The 20,807-nt window shown below is 51.9% G+C and overlaps 1 protein-coding gene across 3 annotated transcripts in view; it reads left to right on the forward strand.

Annotated features, from left to right (window-relative positions):
• Nucleotides 1–20,807, forward strand: part of ESRRB (estrogen related receptor beta) — a 105,007-nt gene that overhangs the window by 15,355 nt on the left and 68,845 nt on the right. Inside the window, exon 1 of one of the 3 annotated variants that reach the window (XM_036280987.1) lies at nucleotides 20,034–20,070. The exons of the other annotated variants lie outside the window; for them this stretch is intronic. The gene's annotated coding sequence lies outside the window, so the exon portion shown is untranslated. Of the gene's footprint in view, nucleotides 1–20,033; nucleotides 20,071–20,807 lie in introns of those variants that run through there. 3 annotated transcript variants of the gene reach the window in all.

The following is a 20,807-nucleotide window of genomic DNA, read 5'->3' on the forward strand; positions in this document are numbered from 1 at the left end:
AGTAAGGACCCCCATGGCCTTGTGGTCTTAGGGACGTGGAACTGTGACCTCAGGGCTGGGTGGTGCTAATCGAAGACCCCACATTCCACTGTCACACTGGACCCAAGCCAGCCACGAGACTGCAGGAGCCGGACAGAACCACAGGAGGCCTAGACAGTCTAATGCAAATAATCTCAATTTTTAAAAAAAAATCAAAGAATTGGAAGAGTATCAATAGATGGACATTGGTAGATGCAGGATGAGCTGACCTTCCTGGCCGGGTGCCTCCTTCACATGGGGCTGCGGCCACTGCCCCCTGGTGTAGGCGTGTGACCCCTCATGCTCCTCTCTGCTGGCCTTCTCTGTCCTTGGTGACAAAGGAGCTCCTCCTCCTGGGGGCATGTGGAAGGGACAACGGGAGACATGAGGGTATGAGCTTCGTGATACTAAAGACCATGCTCTCTGCCCGGCTCACCCTGGCTCTCCTGGTGCCTTGCCCGAGGCTGCACGAAGATAGGGATGCACTGCCCTGCTGCAGGTCCTGTGGGTACTTCCAGGGAGCATCCCAGCTAACTGTCCCGGTCAGCACCTAACCGGCCGCACCTGATCTGAGTTGTTCATATGGAAAAACAATACAGTGATTAATACATAATAATAAACTCTGTGTTTTGTGTACTCACAACTGTAATTCGACTTTTGCCCTACCCTGTATATAGTAAAATCACATGGATGGTTTTTAAGTTTCAATTGCTGGGCATAAGCCTTGGAAACTTCCAGAAGGAGACACAAGAGGCTGTCATTAGAGTCACCTCTGGGGAATCTGCTTAAAAATCCTGGAATTGGGAGAGAGTGTTGCTTTTGATTCTACTCTTTGGATTGTGTGCGAGTATGTATTCTGTAATGAAAACAATTTTAATTTAAACACCGAGGAAGTTGAAGCATGCAAGCAAACTAACAAGCCCTCCTAAGAAACACATCGAAATAAAAGAGGGTCCTTCTGCAAACCTGGACGCCAGTGTGCAGACAGACCAACTTCTAGAAACAGGGCTCTGTCCTTGCCCGGCTCCCGCCACCTGCTCCCCCTGGTCCCCTGCAGTGCACTTCTCACTCACCAAGGGACCTCTGCTAGCAGCCCCACAAAGGCAAACCGGATGGGGCTGAGCCCGCAGGCTGGGCTCCCAGCGGTGGTGCTGACTGCATGAGCAGCCCAGCGGGCTCTGCCCGTGTTGGCAAGGGCTGGCCTCTCACCAGCTCCTTTCTACACTTCACGCCTCACGGAGCCAGGCTGAGGGAGTCACTGGAGGATCGTGACTGGACGAGTGGGCGGCTGCCCCCCTGCCTGGGAAGCCATTAATCTTGTGTCTCCCGGCCCCTTGTGCTCCCACCCCGCCGCCCTGGCACAGACTGACTCAGGAAAGGACATGAAAAGGGGCCCTGGGCTTCTCTCCATGGTGGACCATGACCCTGGAAAATACCATCTGGCTTTTCTGTGTGTCTTCTGACGCCCATTCCCCAGGTCGGGACACATCAAAGGGAGCTGTGGCTGGTGGCATTTCTCATTGTTATTCCTTTGGCAGGGCCTTCGCATTCAAGGTCACAGGTAGACTCATGCTTCCAGAGGCTGCCTGTGGGACCTGGGGCCTCCTGTCCCAGGACACCTTGGAAAGGGGCTTGTAGAGGGTGACCCAAAATGACGCCAAGGGCGAGACCCTCTTCCCTGCACCGGACAGGCCTGCGGGGCCAGGCCAGGCAGCAGAACTTCCTGGCTCTGCATTTCCTACCCTGCAGTCTGGCGCTTCCCACACAAAATAGCCAGTGTGCCAGGTACCTGATCTGGGGTGTCAGCAAATGTGCACGGTTTGACCTTGGCCCTAGGAATCTCGGCTTTACTCTCAGATCGGCGTTTTCTTTAAGAAAGCGAGGTTGCTGGCTTTCATTTTTTTTTTTTTTCCTGTATTGGTTTTTAGAGAGAGAGGAAGGGAGAGGGAGAGGGAGAGAGAGATAGAATCATCGATGAGAGAGAACATTGATTGGCCACCTCCAGCGTGCCCCCCACTGGGGATTTGGCTACAACCTGGGCATGTGCCCTGACTGGGAATCGAACCGGTAACCTCTTGGTGCATGGGTCAATGCTCAGCCACTGAGTCACACCGGTTGGGCTGAGGTTGCTGACTTTAGAGTAATTCCAAAGTAGAATTACTTGGTGTAAAGTCAGTTTGTGTAAAGTAGAGGGTCTTTGATGAACCCGAATGTTTGGTACTCAGAAGTGGACTACCTTCTGCGAAGTGAGTCCTCCATCTCTGGAGGCATGTAAGCAGAAAGGGACCCTGTGTGGAACGTTATAGAGGCTAACGTCAGCTGGCAGGAGATCGAGCACTCTGTTGTATATGTTCCCCTTCGGAATAAACCCCCTCACTTCCTATCAGCAGGGAGCAGATGGTGGGCCAGTGTGGGGTCGCACTGGACATCCTGTCTCTCTTATTTTCACATCATCTAACTTACCTTCTCACGTGGGGCGGTGCCCCCGAGCCAGCTTGCACTTGCTGGAAAGTTGGTTCCATGACCCTCATAGCTAACACATATCTGTGTATTTTCTCTGTGCCAGGCCCAGCACTGCCTTTACCGATTTTGTTGTTGGTGGTGGTCTTTGAATCTCAGTTGTACTGCAAAACAGGCACATATATTTTCCTCATTTTACAGAGGAGAAGAGGGGGACTCAGAGAAGGTGAGGAACATCGGCAAAGTCACAGAGCTAATAAAAGGCAAAGCTGGGATTTGAACCCAGGCCCACTTCCAGAGTCCACTGTGGGGACACCTCTGTGGATGGCAAGTGATTGCCCCGTATTCATTGCTCTTTGTTGGAAATTGCGTGGCCCTTGTCACTGAGTATGCCTTCAGGGTTCGGAGGTGGTCAAGAAACTGGGTGGTCCCTGCTTGGCTGCTTCCAGCCTGGACAGGTCCCTTGGGCAGGAGGAGGGCCGGAGTGGGGGAGGGGTCAGAGGCACCGCCCTAGGTAATTAGGGGGCGTTGGTTCGGGCAGGCACCAGTGCGCATGCTCATTGAATCCCACTGGTCCTTGGAGGCGGAGCTCTCCTGGCCTTGCGGTACAAATGTCGAAACTGAGGCCCAGAGAGGCTGCGTGGTTGGTCAGCTAGTGGACAGTGGAGTCCAGTACCAATCAGGGCCTACTTGGCTCCTAAACTCAGTGTCACCCCCACCCCCCCTGCGTGTTATGCAGTTCAGCCTCTGCTGTTGCGTTGAATGGATAGCAGGGAACAGACAGGATGCAGTTGCACAGGTAGGGACGATTTTAATCCTCCTTCTCCAGATGGACGCCCGAAGCCCCACGGTGTCTTGTTGAAGTCAGAGGTTGGGGACTGACGTTACCATCAGCCCCTCTGTGTCCCCCTGTGGTTTGCATACAGATGGGTCCAAACCCCAGATGCTGATCATTGGGAGGACATGATCACGTGGCCATGTGCAAGGGGGGCAGACTGATGATTAGATGGCCGGCTGGGTGTGTTTTACCATCAGTGCACACATCTGCATTTGAATAGATGGAGTGCTTTGACCAATCCAACAGGAAGCTCCCGGGGGTGGAGTCCCAGGCCCTGGAGGGGCCCCTTTGGTAGATCTGTGATCTTAGACAAGTCACAGCCTCGGAGCCTCCATTTTCTGGGCTGCATAATGGGGACAATAGACCTGGCTTGATGGGTACAAGTGAGATCTGGTTCCCTGGTAAGTGGTTCCAGCAGCACCTCCGTCCCTCACTCCTCCCTGGTAGGCGTCAGAGTCCACATCTTCTCTGAACATGCTCGCCGGTGGCTAATCTTCTTTCTTTGGGGTGGATTTAATTTTTAATGCAGTCAAGGTCGTTTGGAGGCAAGTGTAGGGAGTTAGCTGGGTGACAAAGCTGAGCAAAGCGATTTTTGATTACAAAGAAAAGTGAGGCTGTGACTCTGTTTCTCAGATAATCTGGCTGTAAGGCAGTTCCCACGAGGAACTCCAAAAGTGCTTTAACCTAAGACAACATCACGAGGAACTGGGATGAGATGCCCAAGGTGGTCACATTGAAGGGACCAGCACTCACCAGGTGTATAAATATCAGTTGGTCACAGTTGGTCTCCTGACTTCACAGTCACACCCCACTGCTCCTGACCACTTCATGGAGCAGATTTGGTGGGGGCTCTGCAGGAATCCAGGGGGGACATGGGTAACTGTGGCAGCCACTGGTCAGGCCCAGGCCCTGTTCCATGCAGAATAAGTCATGGCCCAGCAAGATGCCTGCAACATTCTCGTCTTACCAGCCGAACCTGCAAACTACCCAGAAGAACCCACACTGCTCTGGCCAGGGAGGTCGAATGAGCGAGCGCTTTCCAGAGTCCAGTGGAGGGCAAAGGAAAGGAGGAGCCCTCCCCGCCCCCAACCTGCTACCTCACGGCTCTTGAGAGCTAGCCCGGCAGCGGGAGGCGTGGAAGTGGGCACTGAGTTCCCCTCGGCTTGTGCTGCCATCCCTGCATTTTGCTTGAGTGAACTTCTGGAGAAACTATTCTGGGAAAGGTAGAAATAGAGAATAAGCTTGAATAAGAAAATAGCCAAGAACTGCCCTGGCCAGGTGGCTCAGTGGGTTGGAGCGTTTGGTATACCGAAAAGGGCACAGGTTCGATTCCCAGTCAGAGCACATACCCTGTTTGTGGGTTTGATCCCCAGTCAGAGCTCGAATAGGAGGCAACTGGTTGATGTTGCTCTCTCTCTACCACTCTCCTCTCTTTCTCTCTCACTTTCTCCCTTCAAAACCAATAAAACAGCCCTGGCCGGTTTGGCTCAGCAGTTAGAACGTCAGCCTGCGGTCCTGAGAGACCCGGGTTCGGTTCCCGCTAAGGGCACATACCTCGGTTGCAGTTTGTCCCCGGCCCTGGTCGGTTGTGCGGGTGGCAACCACTCGATGTGTTCTTTTCACATCGATGTTTCTCTCTCTCTCTGTTCCTGTCTCTCCTACTCTACCTGAACAAAAAATGAAAAAAATGTCCTCGGGTGAGGATAAAAAAAAAAGAATACAAAACCAATAAAACAAAACAAAAAAACACCCACACCCACTCTGGCCGGTTTGGCTCAGTGGTAGAGCATCGGCCCACAGACCAATGAGTCATAGGTTCAATTCCAGCCAAGGGCATGTACCTCAGGTGCAGTTCGTCCCCCGCCCTGGTTGGGGTCAGTAGGGGAGGCAACCAGTCACATTGATGTGTCTTTCTCCCTTTCTTTCCCTCTACCTCCCTCCCACTCTATCTGAAGATAAATAGAAAAATATCCTCAGGTAAGGATTAAAAACACCAAAACAAACAAACAAAAAAACACCACACATACCCTTAGGTGAGGAATATAAGAAAAGAAAATAGTGAAAAATGTAATCTGGGGAGAAAGGGAGAGCGTGGGGGTGAAGTCTGAATGGTGGCAGACAGACCCCAAATGTGGATCTGAAGGTTAGAAGCTAGAACAAAATGGGGGAAGTCGGGGGGGTGCCGCGAGCCTGCCCAAAGCCCTCGTTCACGTGGAAGGTTGTCCTTTACTCTGAGACTGGGGCCTTCCCCATTTGGGGTGTGAAAATGGTTTTGCTTTTATGAAATGATGATTATACGAGATTCTTTTTTTTTAATGTTCTCACTTGACCAAATAGTCAACCTTGTCTGGGTTCCCAGATTCGGTGGTGGTGGCATGGGCTTCGGCCTGTGGATTGGGGAATAGGGGATCACTGGCCTGGAACCCAGACACCAGCTGTCCTGCTCAAGCTGGAGCACAGGTCTGCAGGGAACCTGCGGACAGAAAGTGCAGACACGGGAACAAGGTCCCCACATCCTGCCCACCGAGCGGAGGCTCCTGGGAGATGGGTCCGTCGCCTCCATGAAGCTCTGCTCCTCGCGCCCCTGGGGCAGCCAGTTCCAAGTCACAGAGATGGCGGATTTCGTCTGCTTTGACTGAGCGCCTCAGAGAGAGCCACCGTCTGCTCTGAGGTCTGGCCTCCTGCGGGGAGTTGCGTGTTGGAGAAGAAAGGATCCTGTTACCCTTTGTCATGAATGCAGCTCAGGGCCCGCCACTGCTGAGGCCGGCTCAGCCCGAGGTACCCACATGGGAGTACGGAGAGGAGAAAGGCACCGAACTCCTTGTGTCAGAGACGGGGGCAGGAAGGGGCCGTCTGAGCAGACTGGGGATTGTCATTCACGAAAGAGCATGCCTTCTTAATCCCGGGGCCTGAAGGCTTCGGATTAAAGCGATCACGTGAAGGGGCCCACAGTGATGCATTCCTTCAGAGGCACCCCAGGTGTAGGCTGCAGGGAGCCCCAGGGCAGAGGCTGACGGTCCTCTTAGATTCTGACCCTCAGCTGCAGCACTCCTTGAAGCCGTTATAGAACTTAATGACTGACTGCAAGATGCTGTTGGGGGCAAGTATTCGGTGCTGTATTCGTCAGGGTTCTCTGGAGAGACAGCACAAATGAGGTGTGTGCATATGTCTGTCTGTATGTGTATACCTCCCACGCACATATTTTCATATATAAAGAGATTTTAGCGCTGGCCAGTTTGGTTCAGCGCTTAGAGCGTCAGCCTGCAGACCAAAGAGTCCCGGGTTTGATTCCGGCCAAGGGCACGTGCCTCAGGTGGAGTTCATCCTTGGCCCTAGTGGGGTTCGTCTCCGGCCCCGGTTGGGGTCATGCAGATGGCAACCAATCAATGTCTCTTTCTCACATCAATGTTTCTCTCTCTCTCTTTCTCTCTCTCTCTCTCCCTCCCTCTCACTCTGTCTGAAGATAAATGTAAAAATATCCTTGGGTGAGGATTTAAAAAAAGAGAGAGATTTTAATGAACTGACTCATGCAATTATGACTATAGACAAGTTCTAAGATCTACAGGGTGAGTTAGCAAGTCCAAAGGCCTGAGAACCAGATACTGGTCGTATAGTTTGATTCCAGTCCAAAGGCCAGCAGGCTTGAGACCCAGAAAGAGCTGATGTTTCAGTTTGAGTCCAAAGGCAGGAGAAAGCTGATGTCCCAGTTTGAAAGCAGCCAGGCAGGAGAAATCCTGTTACTTGGGAAAGGGTTAAACTTTGTGTTCTATGCAGGCCTTCAACTGATTGGATGAGGCCCACCCACATTAGGGAGGGCAATCTGCTATTTAAATGATTTGATATGATATCCTTGTTAATCTCAGAAACAGCCAGAACAATGTTTGACCCAATATCTGGGCACTTGATTCTGTCAAGTTGACACATAAAATTAACCATCACAGTGGTCAAATGAATTTGGGAGATTCTGTATACCACAGCTCTGTTTCAGTGTGTGTTACTACAGACCTTCCAGTGTGTGTTAGTGTATTAAGGGTTCGGAGAAGTTCTGCAGTAAATAAACCTATTTGAGTTTGGCCAGTGTGGCTGTGGTTGAGCAGTGGTTGCACCAAGAGGTCGCTGGTTCAATTCCCGGTCAGGGCACATGCCCAGGCTGTGGGCCCGATCCCCAGTGAGCGGCATGATGGAGGCAGCCAATCGATGTTCTCTCTCACTGATGTTTCTATCTCCTTCTCCCTCTCCCTTCCTCTCTCTGTAAAATCAATAAAGGAAAAAAAAACAAAAACCTATTTGACTTGTTCACCCAATTGTTTTCCTTATTTTTTGACAATGGCACTTTTTCTTTTTCTTTCTCTCTTTTTTTTTTTTTTGGCAGAGGGGGGTGGGGAAGGGACAAGGTACTTGTTAAAATCCCGTGGGACTGGATTCTATGGACCATACATGGGGACATTGCCCTGGACACGGCAAAGGAGACCTCACTGGTCCTCAGAACTTCCTCTGCCACAACCTCCATCCCTGAAAATACTTGATTTTGGCTTCTTGGGCCTCTGCTCCCTGCTGTATGCGGTGCTGAGCAGGCTGCAGCAGGGGTCTGTCCCTGACCGGGACCACTGCGCAGGCCGCAGCAGGGGTCTGTCCCTGACCGGGACCGCTGCGCAGGCCGCAGCAGGGGTCTGTCCCTGACCGGGTCCGCTGCGCAGGCCGCAGCAGGGGTCTGTCCCTGACCGGGTCCGCTGCGCAGGCCGCAGCAGGGTCTGTCCCTGACCGGGTCCGCTGCGCAGGCCGCAGCAGGGGTCTGTCCCTGACCGGGTCCGCTGCGCAGGCCGCAGCAGGGGTCTGTCCCTGACCGGGACCGCTGCGCAGGCCACAGTCTCCGTGCGCTGTCATGGTCACACCGCACCCAAAGGTGAAAGGACTCGAGAGAGAACTTTTGCAGAGGCCTCAGGCTGCGTTCATTGGTGCTTACTCAGGTGGCCCTGCCTCGGTGCTCCGCTCTTTGTACGCATCATCTTGTCTGATCTTCCCAACCACCCTTTGATTTGGGAGCTGGCGTTTCAGTCAAGAAATAGGCACAGAGAGTTCCCGTGACCTAGCAAGTGAGAAGTCAGGGTTTGAACCCACGCCCGTTACCACCCTACCACCCTGATTCCCATTGTGTGGCTGGGTAACCTTTTGGAGCAAAGGAAGTAGAGGCCACACCAGGCACGTGGTTTGAAATCGAACAGTTTATCTGAAAGCCCTTACCTGACAAGGTGCCTTTTGATGGGAAAGAGAACGTGGGCGAGATTAGGGAACCGGAGGAAGCCAGTCAGGGGAGAGGGAGTTTGAATGTTTGTAAAATGTGCTCACGTTCCAGAGGGAAAGCAAAGGAATGTCAGCTTAGTATGTCCTGGGCCACCCTCCTCCTTGCTGGTGACAGAGAGACCCTGCCCAGCTCTGGGTTTCACTTGGTGCACGAATGGCCGGGTCCCCCGGAGTGGTCCCTGAGAGAGCACTGGACAGGAGGTGATGATAGGCGGCGAGACTCTGCAGCTAGGGAGCAGGACTTCTGGGCCAGTAATTGATGTGACTTGGACAAGTCTGGGTGCTCTCAAATACCTGGCATGCTGTCTGCCTGTCTGTAAGTGAGCAAGGGACCAAGGTCACCGCATCCAATTTTGCATGAGGGAGTTCCGTAGAGGAAGAGTAGTGTGTGCAGCCCTGGGTGACTGTGTGTCTGCAGCAGCCGGTGCGCATCAGGGGCCCAGCCGCTGCCACAGGGGTGCCCATGAGCAATGTGCCCACGCGTGTGCGCGTACCTGTCACCCTAATGTGTTCCTGCATCACATAGTACTTTAAACTATTTATATTCCATTACATTATAGTAATATATAACATGATGTGATGAAGTGATAGGACATAATATATGATGATATGATTAGATATGATATCCTTGTTAATCACCTGTCTCTCCCACTAGAATGAAAACTGCCTGAGGTCAAGGACCTTATTTTCACTGTCAGACCATGTCCAGAACACTGAAGTGCCCAATAAATATTATCAGTAAAGGAATGCAGGGCCAGACTGCTAGGTACCATCTTTCAGTAAATGCCCCAAATCTTTCACCTTCATCAGAACTGCACCCTCTCAGGAGAGGCCCCAGGAAACTGTCCCAGCCTCCGTCCCCTCTCCTCCTCCTCCTCTCCTCCCCCTCTCCTTTTTTCTGTGCCTCCCTTTCTCCTCTCTCACTCTTCCTCTCCCCATCTCTTTTCCTTCCCACTCCCCCTCCTCCCACCACCTCCCCTCCTCCCGCCACCTCCCCTCCTCGCGCCATCTTCCCTCCGTCTCCTCATCTTTTTCACTCTTCCTCTTCCCTCTCCTCCCCTGGTCTCTCCTACCCCTTCCCTTTCCTCTTCTCCTGTCTTCTCCTCCCCCTTCTCCCCCCCAGTACCCCCTCCGCTCCCCTCACAGCACTGTGCTCAGAGTCTTCTCTGGCTCCATCCCAGCCTCCTGAACATCCTTAATGATGATTTTGACTTTTTTCCCCTAAGAGACAAAGTCATTTGAAACCAAGCCTATGAACTAGTTTGTCGGCCAAGTTAGTCACTAACCCAGAGATGATAAATGAGGTGCAGTAATCAGACACATATTTTTTTGAATACTAATAATATTAATATATTTGCAAGAGGGCTCAGTGCCCAGAGGATAGGTTTCCTTGTGAGGTAGTCCGGGAGCTTCTCCTTGGACCGGGTTCGTGGGGTGCTCAGAAGAGGGTAGCGCGTGCCTGGCGGTTTCTCCCGGTGACCCTGCGGCGAGGCATTGTCCAGTGTCCACACACAGCTCAGACAGGGAAATGGACAACGTCGACAGTCTCCAAGGGCCTGCTGTGCTCAGGCAGGTGAACCACCCTCATGTCAGGGTCACTGGGAGACCTCTGCAGGGATACCCCACTCTGATTTCCTCTCTCCTGTGCTCCTTCCCTGCCTGGGAGCAGCTGTCCAGGAGGCAGGCCCTTCCCCTGTGGTAGATGGTCTCTGCAGGGCCGGCCTGCTCCTGGGCACGCAGGTGGAGTGGGCGGAACGCCTGCGCCCTGCCTCACACATCCGCCTCGCCGGGCAGCTCCTCATTCTGCCCACAGCACTGGCTCTTGGGCTGCATGGCCACTTCCTGCCCGAGCTCCAGGAGCCCCGATCCTGGGCACTGGGCTGAGCCTGGTTTGGAGCCGCGGTCCCTGCTTCCGCTCGCGTAGCCTCCCGCAGGGCCGTGCACGCTCCAGCCAAGGCCGCGCCAAGATCCCCGCCAACCCGCACCGCAGCGCGTATGTTAGTGTTCGCCCCGTTAAATAATCTTCGTCGTAACACTTAGTTGGAAGTATTAAAAACTATTTGGAATGTTTGGATGTGAATAATACACCGAGTTTAAAATAGGCTCTGACTTCTTGGAAATCAAGGCAACAAAGAAACTCTTATTAAGAAAATCGAACCTACCAATGTTTTCAGATGTGATGAAATGTCTATGAATACATCCTAAACGAAGCAAGTTGACATGTTATGCTTTATGGACATTTAATTGAATGTTAACCTTTTTTTTTTTTAGTTTGCTTTTTTATGTGTGTAGATTAAGAATATTTTGCAGATTTCCAACATGAAAGTTTTGGGGCAAATTCACAGGCCAGAGGCTCTGTGTATAGAGCTACATGGACAGACCGACCCTATTCCAGCCCTGAAGGCTACGGGGTAGGGAAGGAGCGGGCAGAGGAGGGGTGTGGGCTGGAGACGCCAGGCTCTCGGGGAGCCCACTGGTGTGGCCTGCGGGCCTGGCACTGTGAGGCTGGGCAAGGCTCCGGACTCTTCACTGATGTTTCGTCAACTTAATCTGTAAAAGGGCTTTTGAGCCTTATTCTGTCTCCTGGAGTGCCTCTCCCTTAACTCTCCAGATGCCCATTTAGCTCCCTCCCTCCCTTCATTCAAGACTCGAATGCCCTCTTAGTTAAAATGGTGCCCCACTCTTCTTGCATGTGATCTAGTGTTAGGAAGCCCTTGATGCTTGATGACAAAGCCGCGTAAGGGAGTAGGGAGTGTCCTGTCGTGTACTCCAGTGCCTGCCGGCATGTAGTCTGTCCGGACCTACTTCCTGAGGTCCGGGATAGCTTTGCTCACCACAGTGGCGTCTCCAGCACCTGGGACAGTGCCTGGCACCTAGCAACTCCACACAGGAGATAATTGCTGGCTCCCTAACTGAGCAAATGAATGAACCTTTGCCCTGCCTGCCTCCAGGGGCTGTCGGGAGAATCGGCTGAGAGAGGCATGCTTCAAACGGTAAACTGATGCGCCAGTGGCCCAAGCATCAGAGCGCATTTTCTGCTTGCAAAGAGCTTTCCCGATATTTACTACATGGCTGGCAGAGCAGTGGTTCTCAAACTTCCATCGAGTAACAGTCATGTGGGAAGCATGCTGTAGTGCAGGTTGAAGCCCAGAGATTCTGGTGTGGCAGGTCTGGAGCAGAGCCCGGGCATCTAAATTTAATAAACTCTCTGGTGGTACTGACGCTGCCGGCCCCCAGACTGTGCTGGGAGAAGCCCTCGCCAAGAACTAGTAACTCTCACCGCATTGTGAAGCTAGGACATAAACCTAGACGCATGGGCTGTCTCAAGCTGGAATGCAGTGTGACCCAGGAGCCCATGATTCCGGAGTTGGGAAAAGGGTGGGGATAGGGGGCTGCCCCCCTCCGTGTTTGAGGGCCCAAGAGCCTGCGTGGGGCAGAGCCACCCACCCCTCAGTGCTGGAGTTCTCGTTTTCCCACGTGTTTTTTTAGACCAGAGGGTTTGGGAGCTTCAGGCCACACAGGCTGTTCATGCACATGGGGTCCTGCAAGGACGTGCAGCCTGGTTCACACTCAGCCTGAAGCCCTTGTTGCTGAGCATTGATGGGGGCAGGAGTGGGTCTGGGTGCCTCCAGGCGGGCATGGGTACCATACCTGATGACCTTGGCACAGGGCACAGAGGTGTTGGCATTGGAGGCTGGGCAGCCAGTTTGCTACTTCCCCCAAACAGGACGGATCCTCTCTGCCAGATCTGCTTGTGCCAAGCTGCCTGTGAATTCCTCTGGTGCCACCCCTGGAGGGTGACTGTTGATGCTGAGACTGCAGGTCCTGGCTACCCGGCCCTGTGACAGCACACAGCATGCAGGGCACACATACACCGGCAGTCTGGGAGGACAGGGTGCCAGGCTGCAGTCACTTACATCTCAGACCAGACCCCGACCTGAGTCACCAGGCAGGTTGGAGGGGCCATCAGGCCTTGACCCAAAAAGGGTGCCCAAACCAGGCCTGCCGTTGCCGCGGGTCATCTGGCTCCATTGATTCATTCCTTTGTTCATTCCACAAAAATTTATTAGGTACCTTTCAGGAGGGCACAAAGATGAATAAGACAGTCCCTGTCCTCGAGGGACTTAACTGATAAATGATGCCCAGAGCACCAGAACTACAGAGCAACCAGCACCCCGGGCACTCCGTCAATCTCTGTCCAATGAGCAAGTGCTGGAGGAGAATCAAGGAGAGTGAGGGCCAGGGCAGGGTTTTCTATGAAGAAAGAGGGAAAAGACATTCAGGAGAAAAGGTGTGAAGTCATCAGATATTTGCAGAATGACCAAAAATGTTGGTGTGAATGGCAGCGTAGAGAGAGAAGTAAGAGCTAACGTTGATGAAGCATAGCTCTAACCGGACAATGCTCCGAACCCAGTACCCACACCGTAACCCTTCGAGACGGGTCCCATTGCTGTCACTCTCATCTTCCAGTTGTGTGACCTGGGCCCGGGGAGGTTACAGCCTGCAGGTACCAGAGGCAGAGCCAGGTGTCAAACCACCCCCCAGCCGGCACTTAACCGCTCTGAGCCTCAATTGCTCCATCTGTAAATGGGACATCCAGGCTTCCCTTGCAGGATTCTGGGAGGGATTAAGTAAGCTGTGCATGACTGCACACGGAAAATCTGTGAAAAAATTACATGAGTCACACAAAAAAATTTGGTTACTTTGGGGAGTCTGTCTAGGGGACCAAGGATTAGAGGAGAAAGAATCGCATTCCAATCACTGGATCACTTCTCGGACCCTCAGTGAAGAAAGGTGACAAGGAACCTTAAGGGGAAGGAGTTGGGTGGGGATTCAGTTTGAAGAGGAAGGGGAAGTTGAGGCTGGTGTTCCTGAGGTAGGGATGGCATTTGTCCAGTGGACACTCACCCTGCGCTCCGTTCCTCTCTCTCTGAGGAGAGGGACACTCTGGCGACAGGCTTCCTCTTAATACAGTATGTATGCTTTATCTCTGCAGGCTTCTTGCAGACTTGGTTTAAAGATCTCAGCTCAATACCATTAGTGTATATCTGCAGAGGGCCCTTTGTAAAATTGATTAGAAAGTGGGCTTTTGCATGGGGGTGGAGGGGTGGGTGGGACCTAATCGGATTTGAGCACTAGATGGTATCTCATTCCCTGCATCTACCTACTGGCCTGGGGACCACCCAGGGAGCCAGGGCCCCTAATTTGGTTTGCGAATACATTAGCCAAACAAGCTGAGGGGGCTCCTTTGGGGAGTGAGTTTTGGGGGGATGGGGCCAGGAGATGGTGGAGGCTGAGGGAATGAAGAAGGGGTGCTTTCTGTGTAGACCCTGGATGTAAGCTGTACTCTACATCACCAAGGGGATGCATTTCTAGTGGTTTTATCCTGTCCACAGGAATGAAGCAGACTTTTAAGGGGACTTATTATTGTATGACCTGTCATTTCCTGAGTGCCTGTATGTATACTTTTTCATTTTTCAGTTTTAAAAGAAGTAATATTCATGTCTAATAAAAAGTCCGACAGCACCAGAGTGTACGCAATGACTGTGTTATTCTTTCTTCCCGAATCCTTGATCCCCTAGACAGACCCTCCAGAGTAGCCAAGTTTTCTGTGCTTCTGGTATCTTTGCATAGACTTTCTATTCACCTTCACGCACAGCTTCTCCATCCCTCCAAGAAGCCCGCAAGGGCAGACTGGGTGTCCCATTCTACAGATGGAGAAATTGCGGTTCAGACTGTTAAGTACTCGTTTGTGGGTGGCAGGGCCAGGACCCAAATGGTCACTGGTCTGGCTTTAAATCCCAGGGTCTTTCCACGGAATCCCGTGCCCTGCCTGAAAAGAGAGGGACCAGCTCAAAGCTGAACAAGAGGCACTTGGGTTTTTATGGTCCGGCTCCTCACTTGGGTCACCCATGTGCTATCATTTCATCTACTTACACCTACGCATCCTCAAAGCAGAATGGAAGCCTCCCAGGCAGCTGTGTGCAGCGCCTCCTCCCATTCAGCAGCTCTGTGAGAGTGAGTGGAGTCCCTGGCTGCTGTCAGGTGCTTCAGGTGGCCTCCATCTGCCTCTCCCTGTCAGGCCCCTGTGGGGCGTGGGGGGCGGGGAGGGGCCACTGGCTGTGCGTGCTGTAGAGCGAGGGTGGCATCAGAACCTAGGGGCATTGCCAAGCTTCTTACAGATAATAACAGTGCCGCCCTCAGAAGGTTCTTGCGAGGTCTGAATGCTATGATGTCATGGTACATGGTAAGCTCCCAGTTAATATGAGCAATTATTAGTATTACTAGCTAGATAAACTTGACTACATCACTCATCCACTCTGTACAAGTTAGGTCAACCAGAATAGAAGAATAATATTGTTCTTATATTATTATACTATTTTAAAAGATCTAATATTAGGTAAAATATAATTGTATTTACCTAAAAAAAATAGTGTTGTCTTAAATAGGATTAGCGCGATGCCGGGCATACAGGAGGTGCTCAATGTGTGTGAGTTTGCATTTTTGTTCCCTTCCCTTTGCCAGCTTTAGATCAAGATCTTGGTTCTCTTTTTATCCCTGTTCTGAACTCAATTTCTGTAAAGTGAACCCGTTTTAATTCCTGGTCAACACATTTATTGAGCACCTGCTGTTTACTTGGCACTGTGCCAGGTGTTGGGGACACACAGGCCAATATAGGCCATGGACCCTACCATTTTAGAACAGAGGGGTGACTTGCAGTCCAAGCTGTTTGGGGGAATTGGGGGTGCCAGTGGGGTAAAGAGATAGACTTATGACTTCATGCTTTCTAGTACCTCAGTTTCCCCTTGTGAATGAAGCTACCTCCCTTTTTGTTGCTTGGTGTTTGGAAGAAGTGGTACAAGTTGGCTGATGTGATTTAAGTCTCGTGGAGCCAGAGGGCCTAGCCCCTTTCTTCCTCCCACCCGCTGCTCCCCATCACCAAGTACCCTGTACCCCATGTGACCACTGCTGGAAGCCTGGGGCCTGGCTCGTTCGACCACCCCTCCCCATGCAAGCTGCACCTTCTCAACAGTTCTTTATCCCCACCCCATCTTCTCCCTACACGGAAGAGTTCGTAGGGACCAGAATCCCTCAGCCTCAGTGCTGTCTGTAAAACCCAGAATTATGTAACAGCTGGATTATGGGTGATTAGTAGCTTTGCTTAAAGATGTTCCGTTTACACAAGGATTAGCCGCGGGGTTCCTTTAAATAGCTGGCTTTGCGAATGCGTTTGTATTGCAGAGAAAGGGTAGATGGGAAAAGTGTGGGGAGGGGCAGGACTGGGAAACAAACTGTTGAATTCTAAGCCAGCTGTGTGACCGTCATTTTACTTCTTGGGGCCTCAGTTTCCTTGTTGAGGACAGTGAAAGCGGCTGCCCTGCCAGTCTAAGGCCGCGGTGGTTCTAACTGCAGGGCCTTTGCGTCAGGTGAAGGGGACCCTCCCAGCCAGCCCCACACAGGCTCCAGGATCGCTGCGGCTGCTCCCACAGGGGTTTCAGTCCAAACCCCTAAACTTAGCACCCAAGAATTTTCCAGAACTGGTCCTGGTTCATCTCACTACCTGGATCTCCTGCCAGGCCCTCACCTGACATCTTCCTGGCCCCGGCCCCTGCCACACACCTTTGGTCCCAGAAGTCCCAAGGTACCTGCACTTTCTTGAATGTGTATGCTGTTGGCCACCTCTGTGGTTTGCACATGCTGGTCCCAGCTGTCTGAGAAACCATTCCACACCTGCTCCCTTTATTGGCCTGGTTAACACCTTGCTTGTCCTTGAAGACAGCCCAGAGTCCTCCTCCAGGAAGTCTTCCCTGATCGCCTTGTCCTAAGGAGGATTAGACACCGCTTCTCTGCTTCAAGGGCTCCTGTGAACACGTGTGTGTGACTCTATCATCACTTTGGCCACATGGTTATAAGTATCACTTGTTTGTATCTGCCATGAGCTGCTGGGCTTGGGGGCAAGGTCACTGTTGTGTAGAAATCAGTAAATGTGTGGTAAATGAAATTACATAAATAAATGAGCAGTAACTGCTTTTATATGAGAAAATGTGTTTCGTCCCCAGGCACACAGAGCACCCCACCTTCCGGGAAGCAAACGGCATATCCTTAAGGGAAAAATCCTGGTGTTAGATAACAGGAGTTCGAATAAATCTTAGCTGTACCCCAGTCGTGTGGCCAAATGTCTTTGCCCTCAGTTTCCCCACTTGTAAAATGGGATCATAATTGTTCTCTGGTCTCTTTGGGTTGCTGTGAAGATAAAATGAGTTAATATGTGTGTTGCACTTAGAACAGGGCCTGGACATAGTTTTGTGTTTGGTAGTGGGTGTTTTTGAGGACCCTGAAATTTGTCCCCTGTGGGTCCTCCCAGGCCCCCAGCGTCCCCTCCTAGACCCCCAGCGTCCCCTCCCAGGCCCCCAGCGTCCCCTCCTAGACCCCCAGTGTCCCCTTCCAGGCCCCCAGCGTCCCCTCCTAGACCCCCAGCGTCCCCTCCCAGGCCCCCAGTGTTCCCTCCTAGATCCCCAGCGTCCCCTCCTAGACCCCCAGCGTTCCCTCCCAGGCCCCCAGCGTCCCCTCCCAGACCCCCAGCGTCCCCTCCCAGGCCCCCAGCGTCCCCTCCCAGGCCCCCAGCGTCCCCTCCTAGACCCCCAGCGTCCCCTCCCAGGCCCCCAGCGTCCCCTCCCAGACCCCCAGCGTCCCCTCCTAGACCCCCAGCGTCCCCTCCTAGACCCCCAGTGTTCCCTCCCAGGCCCCCAGCGTCCCCTCCCAGGCCCCCAGTGTTCCCTCCCAGGCCCCCAGCGTCCCCTCTCAGGCCCCCAGTGTTCCCTCCCAGGTCCCCAACGTCCCCTCCCAGGCCCCCAGCGTCCCCTCCCAGGCCCCCAGTGTTCCCTCCTAGATCCCCAGCGTCCCCTCCCAGACCCCCAGCGTCCCCTCCCAGACCCCCAGTGTCCCCTCCCAGGCCCCCAGCGTCCCCTCCCAGGCCCCCAATGTCCCCTCCCAGGCCCCCAGCGTCCCCTCCCAGGCCCCCAGTGTCCCCAAGTTGCTGAGCTGTTTCTCTCTTCCCTCGCTCCAGTGAACTTTCTCACTTTCCTACCCACCCCAACCAGTCAGCACAGAAATAATCCAATTTTACTTGATTATTAGTCATTACTTTCTGCTGCTGTTTTTGTTTATTACTTGTTTTTAAGCATTTTAGATTTAATTGAGTTGATTGATTAACACAGCCGCTGGTTAGGAGATACTCTGTAACCCTCTCCTTCCCCAGCCTGTCCGTTCCCCCGGAGAGCCCGGGGCTGCCGGCTGGGGTCCAGAGGTGCAGGGGTATGGCCGGATGGGCTGGGAGCCAGGTGCCTGGCCCTGGCTAGCTGAGTGACCCGGGCCAGGTCCTTATTCTCCCTGAGCCTGAGGTCTTCATCTGTAAAACGGGGATTGAACTAAATGAGCCTTTTGATCTCTTCCAGCCCTAAAATTCTATGAAAACTCTACCTCTACACTCCCCTGCCTTCTCCTACATTGCGAGCCATCCATTCATTCAGCCTCACTGAGAGCCTGCCCTGTGCCCAGCACTAAGCCAGGCTTCCAAGGATCCGGTGTGAGCGACACAAGGACCCTGCCTTCTAGGAGCTGGCGGGGGAGGCTGACCCCATCGACCTCTAGTGTCCAAAAGTGGCGTGGGCAAGTTCTAAGTTCAACAGGAGTCCCTAACTCCGGAAAGTTGTAGAGGGAGTGACATTTGGGTTTAGTCCAAAACAAAAACAAACAGTGCAAACAAACCTGAACAGACTGTGGTGGGAAGTGACCGTTATGGAGGCCACCCCTACATGGCAAGTCTGTGCTAAGCACTGTCCCCTCGCTTTCTCTCTCATCCTCGCGCCGCCCTCTGCATAAGGGGACGTGGTATCGGTTTTTACAGACAGAACACCTGCCGCTTGCAGAGGCTACGTGGCTTGCCTAAGTGAGTGGGAGAGATAGATGTCGAATAGATGTCAAGGCATATCTCTTTATACAATTCCATACCATGTGACAATATTAAATAATCTGGGAAATGTTTTTAAAAGTTCAACAAATTCCCCAAATATCACTTTCTTTTCATTTTTGCACATTATCTTCCATATATACTCTTTTATTTTTTTTTTCAGTTTTTCCAAAAGAGTTTATTTATTCTTCCTCTATAAGAATATGTAAGAAACGATTTATTGTTACTGAAAAAGGTTAGAACAACATTGTTATACCACTTAATTGTTTCTAATCATTGTTTTATGATTCTGTAACACCTAGGCAGCTTATTCACATAGTTGATCATATATACTCTTTTAATATTGTGTATATATGTAGCCAGTGCCAGGGCCCCGGGCTAGTAATGCTCTTGGCATATGTGGGGCAGGGCAAGGAGGCAGGTGTGCCGGAACGCGGGGGAAGGGCGGGAGGTGACGTTGGGAGGTAGCCAGGGCGGGTTGCAAAGGTTTTTGCAGACCATGGGAGAGACTGTCTTTTATTTCCAACATGTTTTTCCGTTTTATTCCAATTCCCAACATTTCAGCCATTCCACAATTGAACCCAGTGGGTATGACCTTATCATCCAGCGTTAAGGTTGTTTTCAGCAGTATGTGTGCGCTTGTGGGTGTGTGGACACGTGTGTGTTTGAATTGAATATTACAGGTCACATTTCAAGCATGTGGCTTTTTGTTTCTGAGGAAATATCTCAGACTAAAATGACAGGAGTGAGGTAACTGTCCGAAGGGTTTAGTCCTCTGTGTGGCCCTAGACGGGTAAGGCCCCGCCCATCATGAGTGCGGGTGGAGCGCGGGGGCCTCCCGGGCAGTGCACCTGTGTGTGCAGAGGAGCACCTGTGTGGGCAGAGGAGCACCTGTGTGTGCAGAGGAGCACCTGTGTGGGCAGAGGAGCACCTGTGTGTGCAGAGGAGTAGAGCTAAGGCAGAGCAAGGAGGTGCTGGCAGTCAGAAAGCAGACGCCTCCTGAGGACAGGTCAGCACGTGTCACGTGGCTCTTTACCTTCTTCTCTTCAAGAAGCAAAGTTGGAGCTTTTAAACTTCTTTCCAGTTTTGTCCAGCAGGTGTGGCTCAGTGGATGGAGCCATCCCATGGACTGAGAGGTCCCGGTTCGATTCCTGGTCACGGCACATGCCTGGCTTGCAGGCTCGATCCTCAGTGGGGGACATGCAGGAGGCAGCAGATCGATGTCTCTCTCTCACATCGACGTTTCTCTCTCTCTCTCCCTTCCTCTCTCTCTAAAACATCAGTGAAAATATATTTAAAAAATAAAAATAAAATTTTTCCAGTTTTAAAAAACCTTTTTATTAGCAGTTTGCATTTATTTATGTTTGTATTTGCAGAAAAATTGCAAAGCCAGTGCAGACAGTTCCATATACCGCTGTCCATTTTCCCCGATCGCTGACTTCTTACCTTACTGTGGTTCACCGGTCACAACGAAGACCCTGAGGTCGGTGCATTACTGTTAACTGAACCCCATACTTTATTCAGATTTCATTCGTTCTCCCACTGATGTCCCTTTTGTCTTCCAGGACCACAAGCCCACATAGTGTTTAGTTGCCATGTCTCTTTCATCTCCTTTGGCCTGGGACAGTTTTTCAGACTTTTCTTAGTGTGTGACCTTGAAACTTGGGAGGCATGCTGGCCAGGTAGTTTGCTTTTTCCTTTTAAAACTATTTCTGTTTGGAATTGTGATCTTGAGAGGCTGTGAAATGTTGAGATCAAGCTCAAAACTCAGAAGTCGGAGGGACCTGGGTTCAAATCCTATCTTCAGCCTACAAAGGGACATTGAATGAGGACACCCTCTGTCCTCGGTTCCTCCACCCTTACAGTGGGGGTGAGACCGTTTACCTTGGTTGACTGGACAGACACGTAAGCATTCATCAACTCGGGGTTCACTTTTGGTTTCATTTGTGAATGGACACCTACCTGACGGGACTGATTGTTTTCCGAAGAACTTGTTCCCTTCCTCTTCAGTATCCAGGGCTGTGAGATGCCAGAGTGAGGATGGGGAGGGTGTGACAACACTGCAGGAGGCTGATGCTCTGCAAAGCTTTTGAAACATAATATCCTAATTTGATCCTTGCAGTAACTCCATGAGGTAGCAAGATGGGTTATTACTGTTTCATTTTCTTTGTTTTTAACTATGTTTTTATTGATTTTTAGAGAGAGAAGAAGGGAGAGGGA

The sequence above is a fragment of the Molossus molossus genome, unplaced genomic scaffold (assembly GCF_014108415.1).
Source record: "Molossus molossus isolate mMolMol1 unplaced genomic scaffold, mMolMol1.p scaffold_m16_p_1, whole genome shotgun sequence".
NCBI classification, from domain to species: Eukaryota; Metazoa; Chordata; class Mammalia; order Chiroptera; family Molossidae; genus Molossus; species Molossus molossus.